Below are 17,508 nucleotides of genomic sequence, written 5' to 3' on the forward strand. Positions count from 1 at the left end.
CAGAGAGGGGAGGGTAATAACAACAAAAAAGAAAACAAAAATGGTTATATTGGCCTTGTAACAATCCTACTGTGCAAGTGCTTGAGAAGGTGATGAATGCTGGAGCGGAGGGGGTAGAGGGAGAAGGGGCAGGCAAGTGCTTGGCATGCTAGTGAGGCAAGTGCCAGGGGAAGAAGGGCGAGAGGGAGGATGAGTGTGGTGGGCAAGGTGGAACAAGTTGGGCTAGTCCGGGAAAGGAAGTCGGAGGGCAAGTGCTGGAAAGGATGTAGTGGGGACTGCTGGGGGTTGGTCTTGCCCCTGTATGAACTCTGAAGGTACCAGTCCCCAGTCGTAATGGCGGAGGGAGAGTTAGCAAGGGAGAGGGAAGGAAGAGGAGAAAAGGAATGTCTTGAGAACTTTCTAGCACTTTAGAAGATCCGGCTCAAGTCATAGGGGTCAAGAGAGGCCGTTCCAGACGGAGGAGCCAGCTGAGGAAAGGGATCTACCTAAGGGATGAAGATTTATATTATGTCCCAGACCAGGGAGAATGACGTCCAGGATCCTATTACCCAGGACCTAGACACATGGCTTGATGAAAATGATAGTCAGGGGTCTTGGCCTACTACCCCCACGCATGAGGCAGAGACAGACACAGACAACATATTTGCAGGCGCTACACCTGTTGTGCAGCCTCGAGACACCTAGCCCCATTGATGATCAGCTGATTTTCAATAATATTCTGAAAAAAGCAGCAGAACATTTTAGACTACACACTGCCTGTCCCTGTTGAGGTTATACTTTGAGAAAAAGCCAGTGAGTCAATCTATTCCATTACCTAACTCTATAAACAAGCGGATTGCCCCTTCTCTTCTCACGTCTTCCCTGACATGAGCAGTCAACCCGGGGGTTGAAAAACATATATTTAGCCCTGCTCTCTCGGATGCCTGTAAACATTCAGGGGCACTCTGGTCCTGGTTCTCTGGTTATTACTACTACCAGGAAGCGTGCAGGAGTCCCACTGTCTTCAGCTGAAGCCCTTCCCGACATGAAATGTAAGAAATGGTCTGCCTTCAGCAGCCTATTTTATTTAAAAATATTTTTATTGGCATTTGTATGCATACAACCGTGCGTTTCAATGTTTCGCTTTCTGTCCATGTCATGCATTTATACTAATGTTTAATAACAACAAATAAAAACAAATAACTTCCTACACGTGCCATATCTTGTGTTGCAATGTCTGTTGTGGAAAGCGCCACAGTGCCTGGGGCTCAACTATTTTCGCTGCTCTCCAGGTTTCACAGCTTGCGATTGTCAGCTGGGTGCAGTCAAGTGACTGTCCGGTCAAGGAGCAAGTGTCTTTTACTCTGATTGACTCGTTCAAGGGGGTTTGTCGTTAGACAGGTGGAACATGTCCCACATCAGCGCTTTACATGCAACCCATTTATCATTGCCGTCAGGCTCCAACCTGTTAACTCCGTCCATCCATACTTTGATTTCTGCCTCTGCCCACCTCTCGAATTCCCTGCGCCATTTCCCGTATTGTGGCCCTCCAGCAGTTTTTCAGGACATGGCGATGGTTCTCTTGGCCAATATGCATGCCATATCCATAAATCTAATCACATGCTTGTATTTGCTGATTCTGAGGTAGGCCCCAAGCAGGCATTCTTTCGGTGAGCACTCATACCTTGTTACCCCAGCCACTCTGCAGGCTTGCTTCACTCATGCCCAAAATCCTCTCACACGTCCGCACCCCCAAAACATGTGTATTAGATCAGCTCCCTTGCCTCCGCACTTATTGAATGTGGCTATCCTGTGTCTTCCCACTTTGAGGGTTTTTGTCAGGCTGTGATATTCTCACCCTTTTGCACAGGGGCACTCCCTGATGGCCAGGGATTCCTCTTGATGTTGCATTTGCCATATAATCTCACCCTTCTGGCAAGGTCGCCTTCATGGGCCAGTTAGTTATCATCTTTGCATGTTTTGCAGGCATGATCTAAATCCAAGCCCTCTTGTATCCACAGGCATAAGTGACATAAGGATTGTGTTGAGGCTTTCCGAATGGCACCTTTCCTAATCGATTTATTCAACCTTGTGGTCCTTTTCCTCCAGATCTGCCTTCGGGTGTGCAACCTGCTGAACTCCTTTTGCTGCAGGGCTGTGGGGCATTGTATAGTATTTTGAATTAGCTTGATCACCCAAAAAAAGGTTTTATTCGATTAGTCTGTGGATTCATGTTACATTTAGAACGGGACTGGGTATTTTTCCTTTTCACCCCTTTCCCTTAGTGGGTTTTCTCACCTTTGTTAACGGTTATGGGACTGCAGAGGTATCAACAGATGATTTAAGATGTATTGTAACTTTATTTTAGTTATGAGTTTGGGGATAATACAGCAAGCCCCCTGGTATCCCAACAGGCCCTTCACTTCCTTTGGAACAATGCACCTGTATAGTCTCTCCCTTAGTTTCGTATCACCCCTTTGGGCGGGTCAAGTAACCCCCAATTTTCTTAGATTTGAATTAGGCTCCCACATAAACACACCAGCAAAGTTAACTTGCACATTCCCTCTCTTCCCACTAATCTAATCCACCTCCCCTCTTTCAGATCCGCCAGAGTCCCTGGAGATCATGCAAATGGCAATCAAGTGCAGTAAAAATCCCAATAACTTACTGCATGCTACAGGGTCATGCTTTAAGAACAGGAGCTATCCTCGTGAATCGCACATATTGCATCTTATATGGTCAGACTTAAGATGTAATGTCATATAAGTGGTATTTTTTAGCGCCTATCTGCCACTATTGGTGGGCCAGCTGCGCTTGGCTCAGTAACAGAAAGGGGGTGCGGATCATTAGTGGGACAGTGGGAAACGCAGATACGAAACCTGTGGTGTTGACAGGCTCAGGTCAAAGTACCCAGTTGCTGAGTGCCCATCTGCTTTCAAAATGTTAAGATACAGTGGAAAGGCAGCATAAAATGCAAGGACCACATTCACCAGTTTCACCTTCCTTAGTATGTTGTTTAGCAGGCTGAGAGATTCTGCAAACCTTACTCTAACATGCTAAGGAGCTGTACTCAGTGGCTTGTTGGGACCTTTGCCCATCATGGAAGGGCAAGGCGTTTGTCAGGCTCTTGGTCAGTGCATGGGCCGGAATCCCTACTCTCATTTCCCTTGGATCTACCCTGCTGTCTCCCATGAGCTCCAAATTCTTCTCAGGCAGTCCAAAATAAATGCCCCACACCGCTACGAGCAGTCGCAAATAACCAGGATTTGATGCAGCACCCAGCCTTAGGTATCAGAGGGATGTTGCAACCCTGCATGGGATTCTTCATGATGGCAGGTCGAGTGTGTTTTCCTAAAAATAAAAAGTGTAGCACTTTGGCCTAAAAAGTGCAACAGCTGCAGGATGGTGAAGTGCAGTGTGTTGGCAGTGACAGACAGGGGGTTTTGAGGTGGGTGATATGATGAACTTTCCAAGACGGCTGCAATCTGGAGTTTGATTCTCTCTGGCCCTTTGCTAGTAAGAGTCTCTCAGTGGGATTTTGTTTACTTGTTCCACAGCTAAATGATGGCACCAATGCAGAAACAGCCATGCTTTATTCATCCAGGTTTTAAGGGCTGCCCTTCCAACGGTAGGGAGATGTCATCTTGAATTAGCATTTGCACATGGTGCGAGCTGGTCTCCACCGTTGATGACTTGGAGCCAGGGAATGTACTGCCTCACTCATTAACAGCAAATTACACCACAAAAAGAGAAATTCGGAAAATAAGCTATTGGGCTTTTGCACAAGTTGGTAAGATGTCTTGGGAAATGTCAGAGAAGGCAGCAGAAAGTACCCCACACTTGCTTCTAAACTGGGCAGATGCTGTGTGTGCCCTCTGTGAACAGAAAAGCAATAGTACATTAGCCTCCCTCTGTCTCGTGCTAAACAATCTGAAAAATGTAAACAGCTGATGTGCAACACAAAGAGAAGCTTGCAGTGCCCTTAAAATTGAGCAAACCGCATTTGTGTTGATAGGATCAGGTATTCTGTAAATGCCTAGAATACGGTTTAAACTGGGTCCTGGGTTGTAGAATGTTGACTGTAACAGCTCCTCTGTCGACCCAGATCAATGTATAGACATCTGTAGGCACGCACACATTTCTTTTCTTACTCACTATCAAGGTGACCTGAAAGTGCCTATGCAATGTGCCGTAATGTATAGCATCCATGGGCAGAAAGACACTGCAAACAGAGTACTGGGGCACCCTCAGATCTCTCACAGCGCATCACTGTTGTGAGGGTGTAGAAGAAGACTGTCAAGGAGGGGTCTTGTTGTGGCTATAAACATTTATTGTGTAACTCAGGAAAACCTATCTCTACCTACTTCGAAGATACTTGCACTGCCTCAATCTAGGAAAACTTTGGTGACATGTCAATGTCTGTCAAAATTAAATGTTCTCCATCCTCTGCCAGAAATGACCTAATCTAACTCTAACACTATAAACATAAGTCTTTTAACTAAAGTGAAGTTTGTTTCTTTCACCAGGAAAATGACTTCCTTCTCCACGCCACCTCAGTCTTCTAGTAGAAGTAGCTACTTTAATGTCATATTACGAGGGACGAGGGGAAAGACTCCCTTCTCCTGGTCCTTCTATAAAAGTTCTCCACAGTGGTCTTTAAGCACTCGTGCAGAAAACTTGGATTAATCTCTTTAACTTCTTCCAGGAAGTAGAAAAACTCATAGCCTTATTTGGCTTCCATTTAACAGTCTGATGATGGATATCTTGCCAGGGTTCTCAAAATCTCTTATGTCTCTACTGGTTTCTATATCGTAATGAGGGGATTGTTTCCCAAAGCTCACACTTTCCAATGCCATTTGTTGGGTCATAGTGATGAGGGAGACAACTTCTGATACCCTCTATTTCGACAGGTATTTGGTGAATCGCTGCAGCGAGGGAGAGAGAACTCCCGACACAGTCTGCTTGATCAGTGGTATGGAATGAACCACTGTAACGTTGAAGAGGACTCCCGATGCACTCCACTTGGGCAGTAGTACTGGACTGACCACTACGATAAGGGAGATGACTTCCGTTGCACTCCGCTTGGGCAGTGGTGTTGGACTGACCACAGCGACGAGGCAGATGACTCCCGATGTATTGGATTTGAGGTGGGCCTCTTCCTGGACCCCACCTGGTCTTCCCACCATTCCTGTTACCTGCGGTACCTCAGGGACACAGCTATTGTTCTTCGCGGGGGCCTCTCCTCCTCCTCCTTGCTTGCTGCGCGGCTCTGCATCAGGTTAGTGGCCTCAGCAATGTTTCTGGACCCAGCGTTCCACCTTTCTGCAATCACACTCCCTGCCAGTTCCCAAGATGCTCCAGCAACATCCTGTTCTTCTCATTTTCCTCAAGGAGAGACGCGATTACTTCAGCTGCAGTGTTCCAAGGTTGAACTTCCAGTGCTTCGTTCGCATACTGCTGGCTTCAACGATGAGATCTCTTTAGTCCATTCTTGCTTTCTACTTTTTACTGTTGACTCCGCCCTTGCGTAACGTCAACCCCATCTTGGAAAGTCTTCATGCCTCCAGTGAGCCACCTCGGCAGACTTTGCATATGGTTGCTGTATATGCTTCTCATGTTCTTCTGTCCCATTATGTTTTACATTTGTCACAGTCATGGATTTACAATAACACATGTTTTCACTATCAATGGTGGGTGAAGAGAGTGACCCTGGGGGTAGGGGATTATGTATCAGGGTTTTAGGAAGGCTTTTCCCCAGGTAGATGTCCTTATCCCCATGAGGGGAGTCCTTCCTAATGAGGTTCTCCCAGAATTGGCAGAACTGTGGACCTTGGCTAGTGAAAGCCAGCGGTGTGGGTTGCACACTCTTAGTCTAGCTAAACAGCCAGAGCAATGTACGTTAATGGTGTCAGTGATCTTGTTTTATTCATAGGTTGAAAAAAGTACATATCTAAAGATTCATGTTGAGATAAAATAATGTTGTATTCAATTTGTTGACCACTATACTGCGGCCAATGCCAGAAAGTTACAAAGCCTATGCATTTCGGACCAGTGTTCCATCGTCTGGGAATATAGTGCATGTCATTAAGAAAGCCATCCGGACCCCAAACAATCAGTGGAGCAAGTGCAACCCCATGCATCAATAGTGAACCACGTGGAAACATCGCAAAATGCTTTTAGTGGTTACATTCCACCACCGCAATTACATATTTGATATGTCAAATAGCATGGTTATAAAGAGATAAAGTCGCAAAATTTCAATGATCACATGGTCCAATAAGACAATATCATTGTGTAGTGGGCATCAATAAATCAAAGCAATGAGAACAATGGAAAAGGGAAGGAAAAGAGAAGGGAAACAAAATCAACAGACTGGTATTAGGCAATGAACCGTACCAATGTCTTTGCTGTAACAGACTGGAAATGAAATGCACTACAACTGTGGCTAATGTTTCTCAATAACAGATATATTGCAAAATTCTCTAGCATAGGGTCTGGCATGAATCCACACATTATTGAATATTCCCTGTCGCCAGGCTGGGAATCCTCTAAAAGAAAACAAGTTTCACTTTCACTTTAAAACTGCATTTCTCCTATAAACCGATCACTGTATTCTGGGTCATACTGCCCCATCCAATGACAGTCCTCTCCCTAAGCCCCGCATCTGGTAGCCATCTTCAGATTTTTACGGCACGCTTCAGTGTTGGGAGTCATCGAGTTGCTCTCAGAGCTATTTTGTATTTTTTTCCACTTTTTTTCCAGAAAAGTTCTATTTCGAGGGGATTGGGTCCTCCGACATATTCCATATCTATGACCGGTAAACACCACAGCTGTGCTGCTTCAGAAAAATTTTCTGCGTCGATGACGTCGATACGCTGTCCTCGAAGGCCTTTGTCGAGCCGACATCTCCGGTTGTTATAAGTAGGATGCACGACACCCGTAGTCTCAGTTCTGTTTTTTTCCGTGAAGGTGTTCGCTTCGGAGATCTCGGCTCGCGTCGCCTCGGTTCTTCTGAGTTTCTATCGGTTCTTCGAACTTGGTTTGTGAAGTTTGTATCATGTCTTCCTCTTCTTCCATCCCGCGGTCGGGTTTCAAGAATTGTCGGGACTGCGGTTCCAAGATGTCGCTGACGGACCCGCACGACGTCTGCCTCTGGTGCCTCGGGGAGGACCACGCTACGGACGATTGTGACGAATGCCAGTCGCTCATGTCGAAGGCCTTGCGGAAGAAGAAGCTTTCGGTAGGTAGGGTTTCCAAACCCTGTACGCCGAGGTCCACTGGACTTTCCACCGACAATTCGAGGGGTGACTCTCTGCGTCGTCGGCGTAAGTCTAGGGGGTCTCGGTCCCAGAGTGGGTCCTGCCATTCCTCTGCCTCTTCGAGGCACCGGTCGCCTTCCCCGTCCTCGTCTGAGGACTCCGCCCATTAGCGGGTTGCTTGTCCCAACAAGCACTCTACTCCTGCGGAATGGGAGGCATTTCGCAAGAAAATGTTGGTGATTTTTGACTCACAGGGCTCCGGTCCATCCACGCCTTCGAGAGAGAAGCCGGCCGTGACCGTGCTAGAGCCACCACTTGCACGCCTTTGGGCTCGGGTGGTCGGCGCGATCATCAAAAACCTTTGAGGTCTTGATCGGACAAGGTGGATCGCTCTAGCCATGCCCACTCCAGGTCCCAGTCCTTGATGAACTCAAGACCGTCAGAGCCTGTGAGGTCTTCTTCGAAGACGTCGACGCTATCGGCGCCATGTCTGTCGAGAGGTTCACTCGAGGATCCGGCTCCGAGGAAACCCTCGACGCCATCGGCGCCGAGGCCGTCGAAGGACACGCTCGGGGCACCACCTTCGAGGACTGTGTTGAGGCCGCCGGCGCCATGCTCGATGTCGACGCCGATGCCCTCGACGCCTTTCGAGGATGCTTTGTCAGAGGTACCCCGTGCCACGGTGGAACCCCCGAAAAAGGCTCTGGCCAATACCAAAAATGTATTTGTCCCTTTTTCTGTGCTCCCATTCCAGCCTCTGGATTATATTTCTGAGGTGGAAGAAGGGTCTGAGGAAGGATTGGTTCCTGATGAGGTACCTGACGAAATATTGTCTGGTCATAGCCAGATTGAAGACCTGCATCAGTCTTTGCACGATGCCAGTGGTCTGGACACCTCCCCATAGATGGAGTTTGGTAGGCCTGAGCCAGGTACGCACACCGAGTCTTCGTACCGGCGGCTTATGTCAAGGGTGTCGAAGTACTTGGGGTGGTCTGTGCCCCCAGTGGATTTTCTGCAGGACGACCTGACAAATATCCTGGACCCAGGTCCACCAATTGACCCGGTTCTGCCATTCCATATGGCCTTGCAAGGAAGGGTGGCGGCGGCTTGGACTGCTCGGGAGAGTCTCCTGGCAGTAGGGAAGTCATTGCTGAGAAAATACCGCCCAGCCAGTGGCGACCCCGGCTACTTGTCCCTGCACCCTACTCCGGAGAGTTTGGTGGTGCAGGCGGCCACGGCCCCGGATAAACAGGCGTTGTACCCTACCATCCCTCCTGATAGGGATGACAAGCGTTTTGACGGTTGGGCGAAGAAAGTGTTTTCTTCAGGGGGTATGGCTTTGAAAGCAGTCAACTCCGTGTGTGCCTTAGCACGTTTCACTCATACTCTGTGGAATTGTGTTTCCTTAGCGGCTGAACATATTCCCGAAGGGGAGGAACAGGATGGCTTTCTTGCTCTTGTACAGGATGGCAAGGAGGCCATGTGTGAATCCTTTCATTCTGGTTTGGACGTGGCAGACTATGTCAGCCGGTCCATGGCGGCGAGCACCGTGATGTGCATTTTTGCGTGGTTGCGGAAGTCAGGGTTTGCTCCAGATGTACAAGCCCGGCTTCTCAACATGCCCTTTGATGGTGACCATCTTTTTCGCAGCAAGGCTGAAAAGAGCCTTGAGAGGTTGCAGACCTCGAAGGCTGCAGCAAAGTCGTTGAGCGCTGTAGTTCGCCAACCTCCGCCTTTCCGTCCTAGCGGACAGCAATGGAGGGGAGGTACCTTTCGATATTACTCGACCTTTGGTAAATCGAGGGGAGCTGCAAGTCAAAGAGGCCAATGTAGGAGTACCAGAGGTGAAAAACGGGGTACTCGAGGTGCCAAGGCCGCTTGAGCAGTTGCTCTTTGTCCTCAGGCACTGCCGCAGCCACTTCAGCTCAGTCATGAGGCCATGTCCCATGGTTCGCCGGTTGTGGGAAGGCTGGCGTAACATCTTGTAGAATGGCGTGTCATTACTTCAGATGTGTGGGTTCTGGAGATCATAGCCCACGGCTGCTGTCTTCCCCCCTGGCAGAGGCCTCGCGACAATCCACCGGGGAAGCTCTCTTTGAAGCATCCGGATCCGCTCCTTGCGCAGGAAGTCAAATCTCTGCTGGAGAAAGGCGCCATAGAACTGGTGCCTGTAGCGGAGAGGAACAAGGGATGGTATTACCCTTATTTTTTGATTCCGAAGAAAGACGGGGGATTGAGACCCATCATGGACTTGCGTGGTTTGAACAAGCTCCTCAGGAAGGACAAGTTCAAGATGGTTACTCTCTCTCAAGTCCTCTATGCCCTTCAACTTCAGGACTGGTTGGTGTCTCTCGACCTCAAGGACGCTTACTTTCATGTGCCTATCCATCCCAAGCACAAGAAGTACCTGAGGTTCGTGGTTGGCGACTCGCACTTTCAGTTTCAGGTCCTGCCGTTCGGGTTGACCTCTGCCCCGAGGGTTTTCACCAAGCTCATGGTGGTGGTGGCAGCGTATCTCAGGAAAGGGGGGATTCACGTCTACCCCTACATGGACGATTGGTTGATCGGGGCGCGCTCTCCGGAGCTAGTCCCGGATCATCTGTCAGTCACCTGCCACTCCCTATACAGGGTGGGCTTCTCTCTCAACTTAAAGAAGTCCCACTTGACGCCAACCCAGTGGCTCCAGTACATCGGTGCAGTGCTCGACACATCCCCGGGGCAGTGTTTCCCTCCCCAGGTGAGTGCTCATCACATTCTGCAGATGATGCACAAGTTTCAACATGCCCAGAGTCTCCCGGTGTTCGAGTTCTTGAAGTTGCTCGATCTCATGGCATCCTGCATTATTTTGGTGCCAGAGGCTCGACTGCTGATGAGATCTCTGCAATGGGCTCTCAAGATTCAGTGGTCACACTCCTCTGGCAGGATGTCGGACCCCGTTCAGGTGCCGCCCTCGGTCGCCCAGGACCTTCTGTGGTGGGCCGTCGAAGGCAATCTGATGAAGGGGGCTCCATTTTGGCTACCCTGGCCGGAGGTGACGATCGTGACGGACGCATCCCTCACGGGATGGGGAACTCATGCCAACAAGTTGACAGTCAGCGGTCGTTGGTCTCCGTCAGAGTCCAGACTCCATATCAGTCTGTTGGAGCTGAGGGCTGTCAGGCTTGGCCTGAAGGCTTTTCTGCCGACTGTGCGAGGGAAGAATGTCCTGATTCTGACAGACAACACAGTGGCCATGCACTACTACAACAAAAAGGGGGGGGCAGGGTCACTTCCTCTGTGCAGGGAGGCGATGCAGCTCTGGTTCTGGGCCATCCAGCAGGATATTTCGATCTCGGCAGTTCATCTGGCCGGAGACGAAAACGAGACGGCTGATGCTCTGAACAGGCAGAGCGCGATCTCTCACGAGTGGGAGCTGGCTCAGGAGATTCTCCTGGAGATCTTCGCCCTTTGGGGGACCCCACAAGTGGATCTCTTCGCCTCCAGTGTCAACCGGAAGTGCAAAAGGTTCTGCTCGCGGGAATTTCCTCCAAGAGGAGCCTTAGGGGATGCGTTTGTGGTGAAGTGGTCCTTCCCACTGCTGTACGCGTTTCCTCCAGTCCCCGTCATCCCGCAAGTGCTGCGGAGGTTACAGACGTTCGGTTCCTGGATGATCCTCATTGCTCCGGCATGGGCCCAGAGAACGTTGTACCTGGACCTTCTCGACTTGTCCATCTGCCCTCCACGCCGTCTTCCCTACCAAGACGATCTGCTCTCACGGGATGGGGGTCAGGTTCTCCATCCAGAGGTCAGATCCCTCAACCTTCACGCTTGGCTTCTGAAAGGCTGAGGTATAAGGATTGGGACCTCCCTGAAGATGTGATGGAGGTGTTGCTTTCGGCCAGATGGCCTGCAACAAAATCCCTGTACCGTTGCCGTTGGAGAAAGTTCTGCGACTGGTGCAGGGTTAAGAATGTGGATCCTTTTTTATGTGACATTTGTGTGGTTCTGTCTTTTTTCCTTTATTTAGCCCACAAGGGCCTGCAAGTGGGTACCATTAAAGGTTACCTGGTGGCGCTGTCCATATTTAAGCGCTCGTCTGAGGAGTATTCTTATTTCAAAATTCCTTTAATTTCTCAGTTTCTGAAAGGGCTCACTAATGTGTTTCCACCATCGCCTTTCCAGGTCCCCGGTTGGGATTTTAACCTTGTTCTAAAATTCCTACTGGGTGCTACATTTGAGCCTTTACATTCCTGTCCTTTGAGACTGTTAACCCTTAAAACTGTATTTTCAGTTGCGGTTACTTCTGCTCGCAGAGTGAGTGAGTTGCAGGCACTTTCTGTTAAGCCACCCTTCATGGTGTTTCATAAGGACAGGGTTGTCCTTAGGGTTTGTCCTTCCTTTCTTCCGAAAGTGGTGTCGGAATTTCATTTAAGCCAGAAGGTCATTCTTCGGGCATTTTATCCTCCTCCGCATCCTGGTAAGGAAGAGGAGAGGCTCTTTGGTTGGATCCTAGGAGAGCTTTAAGTTTCTACATTTCACTCATGTCCCGGGTCAGAGTGGACGATCAGCTATTTATAGGATACGCTGGAAGGCGTTTGGGACAAGCTGTTACTAGGCAGACTTTGTCTAGATGGATTATTTTGGCAATTTCTGAATGTTACCGCTTGGCGGGTAAGGACCCTCCGGTAGGCTTACGGGCCCATTCTACTAGGGGTATGGCTCCCTCTACTGCCCTGCAGATGGGTGTTCCTATTCGTAACATCTGTGAAGCAGCCACATGGCCTTCGGTCCATACTTTTGTAAGAGACTACTCCGTAGATTCTATCCATGGTCAGGTTCTGGCCTTTGTCAAGGCGGTCCTCTATTCTGCAATTTGATTGGGCATTCTAAATTTCTATATTCTAAATTATTTTCCCTCCTCCATACCCCAGTTGGTACTGCTTTGGGAGTCTGTCATAGATATGGAATAGGTTGGAGGACCCAATCCCCTCGAAGAACAAGTTACTTTCTTACCTGGTAACGTTCTTTCGATGGGATGGTCCGACGACGTATTCCATATCGCTCCCTCCCTGCCTGCCCCGCCACAGAATTTCTTATGTGATTGCAGCTTACGTTTCCGCAAGGCTTTCTGTGGTCAGACTGGCAGAAGATTGGTGCCACACGTTCTGGGGAAAAAACTACAAGTGAGGCTACGGGCGTCGTGCGTCCTACTTATAACATCCGGGGACATCGGCTCGACGGAGGCCCTCGAGGACAGCATATCGACGTCATTGACGCAGGACGCAGACGCCGAAAATTTTCCGAAGCAGCACAGCTGTGGTGATTACCTGTCATAGATATGGAATACATTGTCATACCATCCCATTGAAAGAACGTTACCAGTTAAGAAAGTAACTTGTTCTTTTGTTCCATCATCGCCCGTGTGCTCCGATCTTCATCGGCTGGCAACCATAACAAGTTGTCGTGAAGTTGTATGCCCCTCAAGGGCGGTTGAAGTTGCATGCACCTCAAGGGCGGTTATTCATCGAAGTTTCTGGAAGGCCGTCTTGGGATTACTTTGCGCCCTCTGACCATGATGGAGGACAAAAAGGAGGGAAGGACATTTTTCAGGCCCTGAACCCAATGCGATCTAAGGAATGTCTTTGTGCAAGAAAAACATCAGAGGTGTCTGTACTACCTGCACCCGGACCACAACGAGGATGGGTGCGAGATATGCCTGGGCTTCTCGAAGTAGACGAAGAAAGACAGGTATAGCAGGCTTGCGGCATGGCTCAAGTCGAGCAAGGCCCCTGATCCGTGCTCCGAGCAGGGTCATGCCTCACAATGACCGGTCGGTCCAAAGAGCGATCTCCCTCGGGAGGAGTTCAAAGTCCTGCCCCATCCATAGGGGTCCAAGAGAAGGCCAGACCGATTCTGCCGGGTTTGCTGCTGATGTAGGTCCTAGGTCGGACAGACCGCGATCGCCATCGCTGTCCGCCTCATCAGCCAGCCTGCCATCGGGTTCCTCCTGAAAGAGGAAGTCCTCCACCCCGGCCAAGCTATGGGACAAATCAGAGCATTGGAAGGAAGGCATGTTATCAAACAGTAAGACAGACACAAGTGATCACAGTTCAAGCGTGTTTATTGAACGTCAACTGGGTTTGAAAAATTACTATCTAATCCTAAATCTAAAGATGGGAGCAAGCTACGACCATCAAATAATAATAACGCAGTCCTAGTGTTGTCTTGTCAAAATAAAATGGCCTATACTAATAAACCTATTGCCAATCCTTACCTCTAAACACACATCGTGTGGGAAACAATATTATGCAAAAGAAAAGTGTTCAAGAAATTATATGTAAGTATATTCAAGCTGAGGTTTCCCTTCCCCACGTTTTCAGCACGGGACAAGGCAGCACACTCGAGCTTAGCACAGTCTCAAGCTTCCCTAGCACGAAGATGCAGTTCACATTTCAGTATCAGGACATTCTGTCCAAAAGTCTCTTTGCCATTCAAAGTCTCTTACTTTAGAGGGCCTGATGTGACCAACATTCAAAAATTCCTTTCTCGTCAGGATTCTCATGTACAACTTCTTGGGTGATTTTCGATTCACCCCGGTTACCCCTCCACTGGGCCCAGCCCCACTTTAACACAAAATCTTCAATTGTTCTCCCCCTGCCGGTCTCGGACCTGATTCTTGTATTTTTCCAATCTTTGCGCAGGATTTTTATTCATCCGTTGCAGGACCACTGTTAGGGAGAATTCTCTTCTATGGCTAATTTCCCTTACCTATAGAGTCCCCCAGCAGCTTTGCTGGATTTGAGGGGTTTATTTTTTTTCTCCTGCTAAGAGTGAGACCCTTTTTTTCCCACTCTTAGACAGATTGCTTTTGTGTGTTTAAGGCTATCTTGTGTGCTTATGGTCTATGAGGTTTTTCTCACCCTCATAGGAATCATCTTTTTCATGTGTGGTACACCGCACCCTCCGTGCCGTACCACAGGGGTGTCGTAGCGACCCCCAAACATAGACTCCACACCCTGGGACTGACAACTGTCTCCCAGGGCATGTAAAGTCCCGATTGACTTTACTAGTCAAATCTTATGAACAAAACCAGTGCTACCCATCTTAGTATGGAGGTACTGGGAAGGGTTAAAAGTATTTCCCTAGTGTTCATTTTCGAGGGGGTACCGTACAGTCCCTCTCTCAGAAGTTTCTGGCTGGTGGCAGTGGTTACTACTGTAAATATTCGACCGCGAATATTTCCCTATGGGATTTTCCCATTGTTCGAGGCTACCACTTTACTGACAGCCTCTAACATACGCCGGTTTATTTTAATATTAACTTTACTCCAGTAGGTTTTTATTGCTAGAACTTTGATTTAATTTCTTTCTTGTGTCTTTCTCTAGAGTCCTAACCCAGGTCAGGGATCCTTTTTGTCCTTTTGGCAGGCTTCTGCACAGAAGCCCTCCTCTAGGCGCCACTGAGTCTGGGGTAGATAGGATGTGTGGGAGGGGGAATAGGCACCCTGGACAGGGTTGCCTTTGCAACCCAAGTCTCACTCTGCCCTGATAGGCTGGGGGGTTGTCCCGCCAGGAGAGTCACCCCCACTGTGTGAGTGACAGCTAGGCTGTATGAATGGAGGTCTTGCTGCATAAATGCAGGGACCTGAGGACTGGAGGACAAGATGGCGCCACTGGAACTAAGAAGCCGAAGAGGAGAGAAGCCAAAGACATCTGCAACGACTGAACCACCGGTAAAGCCCTGCTGCAGATCCTCACCACTTTTCTCCGACGACTCGAGAAGATCTTCACCTGCAAGAGTCTTCTTCCCTTGAGCTGGTGGGGCCAACCAGTTCGCCAATCTCCTTCCAGGACCTGCCTTGGTCGAATCGCCAGTGCCAAGCACTAGGAGACCGGATAGCCAGGCACCCGTCCACCTGGACCACGATTTAAAGGAGCGCCCCTTTTATTCATTTGGCAGCATCGCGGCTGGTTTCATCCCTGGGCAGTGCAGTAACTCGACCCTTCCTCCACGAGGAGAGCCTCTCTTCCTCTGCTGGATCTCCTGAACTGCAAGAACTGCCAGGAACTACCGCCTTCGCAGGAGCCTCTTCCACTTTTAAGGTACATTGTTCCACCAGGCCTCCCTTTTCGTTGGATACTGCTAAAGGTGTTTTAAATCCTTTACTTACCTACTGGGTTGGCCGCCCCTATCATATAACATTGTCTTTCACCTTCTGCAACCGCCTTTTGGAATCGTTTAACAAAGACTTGAGTGCAGCTACAAGAACATTTTGCTCCTGGGCACTTTTCCCTGTACCACGGACTCTGGGACAGGCCTATTGACTCTGGCTAAATCTGTTACAACTGCCTTCTCTAGATTGCTTCTCACCTAGAAATGTGTTGGTGCATCTAATTCTTATAACCACCTTTTCCTTCCCTCTTTTTAAACTTGTGAAGTGCCATTTTGCTCGGTTTTCGCCTCAGTATTATACATGCTAAAGTACTACCTTGCCTAACTTGTTCACAATCTTATTTGGAATTGTTGCTGGTGTGTTTAAGATTATATTCCTGTATAACTTGGCCTTTCCCTCCCTTTTGAGAAATTGCTAGAATGCCATTTCTGCTTGGTTTTCACTGTGCTGTTTTGCTCCGTTTTCACTCTTGCTCAAACTTGTCTACAATTTAAATAGGGACTTGTGTATACTTTTCTTGACTGATTTAACTTGCTTTTATAATAGTGATTTGTGTGTGAACATCAGAGTGTGTAAAAAAAGTATATATTCTTTTTGATACAAAGCTTTGGTCAGTGTTTCCTTGTTCCATGGTATTCTTGTCCTAATGTGTAAACCCTGAATACTGCTCATCTCCTTCTTGAGATAAGTCTAAATGCTTAGCCACAGCGACCAACCAAATCTTTGTGGTACAGACTGATACCAAAGGGGATTTATTGCATATACCTGTAGTCTTAATCTTCTGTAGTTTTCCCCAAGGGAACTGTACAGGATTCTGCCTAACAACCACTTCTATTCACATTTATTCGTTCACTTTCAAATGATCTCCCTCCACTGGGCTCGGATCAGATGTATCTACTTTTGTTACTCCTCCGATGGATACCTTTCAGAGACCTTTGATTGAACACCCACACAGTGCCTGACCACTCTGTCAAAGGTATTATAGCTTGCTTTAAAGTTCAATCACTCATCAGCAGTTTAACTTCACTTGCGTCTCTTAGCACATTTGTTTTAACAATGTTCGTTCCAGCGATCGCCATACAATGTTGCTGCTTGCAACCTTCACTTCAACACAGACCGATCTTGTATCGGTCTCCCCAACTCACCGGCTTTGTTGATTTCACTGACACTGTTTTTTTTCTTGGATCCAAAGACAGTACCACGGTTGCTGGTGATTCTCCCTGCCTTGATTGACGTGGGATGGCCCCGGGTTTCTGACACACAATACCTTTTTTCACGGTCTTATCTTCTGGAATCTCAAAGACTCATCAAAGGAACGGTTCCATGTCAAAAAGATCAAGGGTACTTCCCTCCTTGTGATCCCTTTCTGTTTTGCCGTCTTTCTTCTCTCATTAAACTGCCATCTTTGAACTACTGTTTCCTCGTGCGTTTGCCTTGCTCAGCGTGTGCTCTCATGCTCTGCCTTTTATCCGTGTGGGGAAGTGCAATGGAAGTCGGGTGTGAGTGAATGTCAATAATTTCCTGGCCTCGCCTGACCATGATATTGGGACATGTCAGGTATGCGGCTCGGGTGTTAGTCTGTTTTCCCTTTTGAGCGGGCTCTCAGTGAGAAAGTGTTTGTGTTGTAATTGGGGGGCGGTAATGTTCCTAAATATCCTACCCGGTACGATGGGGTAAAGGTGTTACGAGGAAGGGGATACCGCGTCTCAACATCCGGTGTCCCACTTCCACTCTCTGAAGACTCCTCACCCAGGTGAGCCTCCTGCACGGGTCCACCCCGAAGTGCTGGAACTTAAAGAGTTTGCCGTGTCCTGGCCACCTGGATGACAGATTCCCGGGGACTAGTGGGTGAGACACCTTCTGGTTTCTCACAGTATAGAATGGCGGACGAGAAGGCGGCCTCACAGCAGGCTCATCAGGCGCAGCCGAAGACCCAGTCGACCGCTTCGTCGACGTTCTCTGGGGCGACTGCTACGGCATGTGGTACTGACCCGACGAGGGTGGTACCTACGCAAAGGGTGTCCCTGCCTCCCAGGTGCGACATGGCCGATGAGGTAGCGGCGAAGGCTGCGGGCACCCTTGGGGAGGTGGTGGAGGGGGACCATCAGCTCGGGTCCT

General features: G+C 48.8%; 1 protein-coding gene across 6 annotated transcripts in view; it reads left to right on the plus strand.

Annotated features, from left to right (window-relative positions):
- NAA16 (N-alpha-acetyltransferase 16, NatA auxiliary subunit) overlaps positions 1-17,508 on the plus strand; it is a 2,654,788-nt gene that overhangs the window by 1,004,626 nt on the left and 1,632,654 nt on the right. The gene's annotated exons all lie outside the window — the stretch shown is intronic.

The sequence above is a fragment of the Ambystoma mexicanum genome, chromosome 7q (genome assembly GCF_040938575.1).
Source record: "Ambystoma mexicanum isolate Mex_15411 chromosome 7q, UKY_AmexF1_1, whole genome shotgun sequence".
In the NCBI taxonomy this organism is placed as follows: domain Eukaryota; kingdom Metazoa; phylum Chordata; class Amphibia; order Caudata; family Ambystomatidae; genus Ambystoma; species Ambystoma mexicanum.